Source organism: Schistocerca serialis, unplaced genomic scaffold (genome assembly GCF_023864345.2).
Source record: "Schistocerca serialis cubense isolate TAMUIC-IGC-003099 unplaced genomic scaffold, iqSchSeri2.2 HiC_scaffold_985, whole genome shotgun sequence".
Classification (NCBI taxonomy): domain Eukaryota; kingdom Metazoa; phylum Arthropoda; class Insecta; order Orthoptera; family Acrididae; genus Schistocerca; species Schistocerca serialis.
This window is the reverse complement of record NW_026048612.1, coordinates 40,001-45,000: the sequence shown is the minus strand read 5'-3', so window position 1 is coordinate 45,000 and position 5,000 is coordinate 40,001. Positions and strand designations below refer to the sequence as shown.

The window sequence follows — 5,000 nt, the reverse complement described above, 5'->3', positions numbered from 1 at the left end:
TGCCAGTTAAACACCGACGGGCGGTGAACCAACAGCGTGGGACACAAATCCAACTACGAGCTTTTTAACCGCAACAACTTTAATATACGCTATTGGAGCTGGAATTACCGCGGCTGCTGGCACCAGACTTGCCCTCCAATAGATACTCGTTAAAGGATTTAAAGTGTACTCATTCCGATTACGGGGCCTCGGATGAGTCCCGTATCGTTATTTTTCGTCACTACCTCCCCGTGCCGGGAGTGGGTAATTTGCGCGCCTGCTGCCTTCCTTGGATGTGGTAGCCGTTTCTCAGGCTCCCTCTCCGGAATCGAACCCTGATTCCCCGTTACCCGTTACAACCATGGTAGGCGCAGAACCTACCATCGACAGTTGATAAGGCAGACATTTGAAAGATGCGTCGCCGGTACGAGGACCGTGCGATCAGCCCAAAGTTATTCAGAGTCACCAAGGCAAACGGACCGGACGAGCCGACCGATTGGTTTTGATCTAATAAAAGCGTCCCTTCCATCTCTGGTCGGGACTCTGTTTGCATGTATTAGCTCTAGAATTACCACAGTTATCCAAGTAACGTGGGTACGATCTAAGGAACCATAACTGATTTAATGAGCCATTCGCGGTTTCACCTTAATGCGGCTTGTACTGAGACATGCATGGCTTAATCTTTGAGACAAGCATATGACTACTGGCAGGATCAACCAGGGAGCTGCGTCAACTAGAGCTGAGCAGCCGGCCGCCCGGGAGTGTGTCCCGGGGGCCCGCGCGAACACGCAAGCGTCCGCTCAATTATTCTGCAAACAGGAGGAGGCTGCGCTCCCCTGCACCATACACCTCGAAACCCTCTCAGGTCCCGGCGGCGCGCAGCGCCGTCCTAAGTACTTGGTCGGGTTCGAGAGAGGCGCAATCGCCCGGAGTTTGGCGAGTAGACGCTTTAGGTGCGACCACCCGTGCTCCCAACTGAGCTTGCCGCTGCCGACAGAGGCCCGGGAGCGTGCCGTCGTGGCATTGCCGGCGGGAGACAACACGCGCCACCTACGGTGACCGGCAGCTCCAACGCCAGCGCCACAGAAGGACAAAAGCCCCACTTGGGTGCCGAAGCGAACTCTCCCAGCACAGCGCACGCGCCAACACGTCCGCACAGCTGCGATACAAACCACCTGCGAGAACCGCAGAGGCGACCGAGCAGCAGACGGCGTCGCGGCGCCGAGCGCCGGGCGGCGGCGCATCCTCAGCGCACACAGTCCTCAATCGGACCAGCACACTGCAGATGTCCACCGCGCTTCGCACCGGGCCCGCGAGGACCTACTTTGGCCGCACGGCGCCGCGTGCAGGGTGCGCCGGCGCGCAGCTGCGCCGCCTGCCGCCTCCGTCGGCCGGCGCGCCTGCCAGTGGCCGCCCCCACCAGCCGGCTGTAGCGCGTGCGCCCACGCACCGCGCGGCCAGCACGCCGGGCGGCCCCCCCTCACCGGCCGGGGCCGGTCCCACCCAGCCACCGCCGCGTATCGCTTCACACCCACATGCCATTCACGTTCGTGGGCATGGTGGGTATCGCTGAAACAACCGGTTGGTAGCTCAACCGATCGTCGCCATCACTGATTCACCTCTAGCGAGAACAACCGCACCACAACGGTTTACCAGTTGTTCATTTGCGTAACGTCACCAGCAAACGTAGGCGTCCATCGCCATTTGCAAATTCAACGATTGTTGCATGCCTGTGTCAGGTGTCACGACACACTATGTCTGCCCACATACACGCAACAACATGTGCACGCTTCGCAAACACGTGGAAGGTGGCCCCCGTACGTATGCGATGTCCATTGCGCAAACGACTGTCAACCGGCCTCTGTCGCATGTCGCAGATGTGGAACGCAGTGCACCATGCTATCACGGTGTGTGAGAAGAGACGACAACGTCTGACAACACGCGCCACTACATCAACAGACGGCTCATGCTGATCGCCATCCAGGGCATACCACACTGCACTCCAGCTCTTATAGGGAGACGACACGTAGCTGCGTGCACAACATTTGGACCGCATGGTTCGCCGTTGTTGGCGCAGTCGTTGTACGGTCACATGTACCACGATGTATCATTCAGTACATGAGGACCAATGTGCAGTACAGTGTGTGATTTGGAGGTACAACATCAGCGGACAGTTGACACAGGCCGTACCACAGCGTAGGCGCAGTGCTTCGCCATGCGAATGCCAATGAACAACTGCGAAGGGCATTGAGCATGTACGTCCTGCTGCCATCCACATTACAGTGTATCGCTGCAAGGTGTTTAACATGAAGCGATACACTGGGGACCGGGCAGTGCGAGTAGCAAACTATATTGCGGGGGTTGCAGTTAGGCAACACTACACTAATTTAACGCGTCGTATGACAATTACAGAGCAGGTTAAGGCCCAACGTGTGTTGGGTTAAGGCCCAACGTGTGTTGGGTTAAGGCCCAACGTGTGTTGGGTTAAGGCCCAACGTGTGTTGGGTTAAGGCCCAACGTGTGTTGGGTTAAGGCCCAACGTGTGTTGGGTTAAGGCCCAACGTGTGTTGGGTTAAGGCCCAACGTGTGTTGGGTTACAGCACAATATGGGTTACGTTAAGGGGCAATGTGGGTTACGTTAAGGGGCAATGTGGGTTACGTTAAGGCGCAATATAGGTTACGTTAAGGCGCAATATAGGTTACGTTAAGGCGCAATATAGGTTACGTTAAGGCGCAATATAGGTTACGTTAAGGCGCAATATAGGTTACGTTAAGGCGCAATATAGGTTACGTTAAGGCGCAATATAGGTTACGTTAAGGCGCAATATAGGTTACGTTAAGGCGCAATATAGGTTACGTTAAGGCGCAATATAGGTTACGTTAAGGCGCAATATAGGTTACGTTAAGGCGCAATATAGGTTACGTTAAGGCGCAATATAGGTTACGTTAAGGCGCAATATAGGTTACGTTAAGGCGCAATATAGGTTACATTAAGGCGCAATATAGGTTACATTAAGGCGCAATATAGGTTACATTAAGGCGCAATATAGGTTACATTAAGGCGCAATATAGGTTAGGTTAAAACACGACATAGGTTAGGTTAAGGCACGACATAGGTTAGGTTAAGGCACGACATAGGTTAGGTTAAGGCACGACATAGGTTAGGTTAAGGCACGACATAGGTTAGGTTAAGGCACGACATAGGTTAGGTTAAGGCACGACATAGGTTAGGTTAAGGCACGACATAGGTTAGGTTAAGGCACGACATAGGTTAGGTTAAGGCACGACATAGGTTAGGTTAAGGCACGACATAGGTTAGGTTAAGGCACGACATAGGTTAGGTTAAGGCACGACATAGGTTAGGTTAAGGCACGACATAGGTTAGGTTAAGGCACGACATAGGTTAGGTTAAGGCACGACATAGGTTAGGTTAAGGCACGACATAGGTTAGGTTAAGGCACGACATAGGTTAGGTTAAGGCACGACATAGGTTAGGTTAAGGCACGACATAGGTTAGGTTAAGGCACGACATAGGTTAGGTTAAGGCACGACATAGGTTAGGTTAAGGCACGACATAGGTTAGGTTAAGGCACGACATAGGTTAGGTTAAGGCACGACATAGGTTAGGTTAAGGCACGACATAGGTTAGGTTAAGGCACGACATAGGTTAGGTTAAGGCACGACATAGGTTAGGTTAAGGCACGACATAGGTTAGGTTAAGGTACGACATAGGTTAGGTTAAGGTACGACATAGGTTAGGTTAAGGTACGACATAGGTTAGGTTAAGGTACGACATAGGTTAGGTTAAGGTACGACATAGGTTAGGTTAAGGTACGACATAGGTTAGGTTAAGGTACGACATAGGTTAGGTTAAGGTACGACATAGGTTAGGTTAAGGTACGACATAGGTTAGGTTAAGGTACGACATAGGTTAGGTTAAGGTACGACATAGGTTAGGTTAAGGTACGACATAGGTTAGGTTAAGGTACGACATAGGTTAGGTTAAGGTACGACATAGGTTAGGTTAAGGTACACATTGTTGTAAGGAAAGGTTTAATGGGGGGGGGGGGGGCGGCGGCCGGTTTGTTGATTGTGATTATAGTACGTGGATGCCTGCGGTATCATCTGATTTGCCACGTCAGGATGTACCTTTGGCTCATGACAGGCGGCGCTCTCATTCCATGCTTGTGGCAGACCTGTGTCTTTCATTCCTGCCATTGTTTGTGTGCTGTGAGAGGAGGCAGTATTGTGATGTTGGGTGCACCCCTGTGTAGGACATGTGTGGGTGTTGGTGGCTTGGCTGAGCAATGGTGGTTGTCGGGTGGGTGGGATATTCTGTTTTCTGTGTGGACCTCCCAGTCTGGTTATGACAGTGTGGATTGTCTAATGTGGCGGAGAGGATGCACTGGGTGTTGTTGCATGCTGGTGCTTACATATTGTCTGTGTGCGTGTTACAGGCAGAGAGTAGTGCGTGATAAGAGTGTGTGGCTGACGTGTGGTTGTGATTGTGAGCAGAGTCTTTCAGCATGTATACGGACAGTTGTATATATTATCTGTATTCTGATGGCTCTATCTATTACTAATCAGCGCCGTGTATACGTTTAATGTGGTTCCCGTCGAAACTGTTGTATCTCTGTACATTAGTGACACGGCGAGCGCGCTATGTAGCTACTCGTCTCGGCAGCTTCCACCGGTGTATGGCAAATGATTATAAGCAATGAGTCTAGTCGTCAATACCGATAGTGTGACGTCACATGTCTGGGGTGGGGGACGCTGCGCCCTTCCGGTGGGTCATGGCCTAGCAAGACTCTCCCCACGCAGGGGGGGCTTGGACTGTCATTAACTCTTCCGAGTAATATACTTGCCGTACGTTTTTGCGACTGCGAGTGCAACGCTCACCGGTACCGACATGGATGGAGCGCCTCCTAGCTGACCGCTCAGCATCGGCATTCGTACAGAGAGCAACGCGATCGCGTCTGTAGCTCGTAAGTGGTACAGCTCGCAGCTCATGTATAGGGACA

The 5,000-nt window shown here is 52.2% G+C and overlaps 1 non-coding gene across 1 annotated transcript in view; it reads right to left on the bottom strand.

The window, feature by feature from the left end:
- The window catches only part of LOC126454517 (small subunit ribosomal RNA), a 1,910-nt gene extending 1,208 nt beyond the window's left edge, over positions 1-702 (bottom strand). Inside the window, exon 1 of the ribosomal RNA XR_007585218.1 lies at positions 1-702. This exon is cut by the window's left edge and continues 1,208 nt beyond it. This is a non-coding gene — a ribosomal RNA (small subunit ribosomal RNA).
- Between the last annotated feature and the right edge of the window lie 4,298 nt (positions 703-5,000).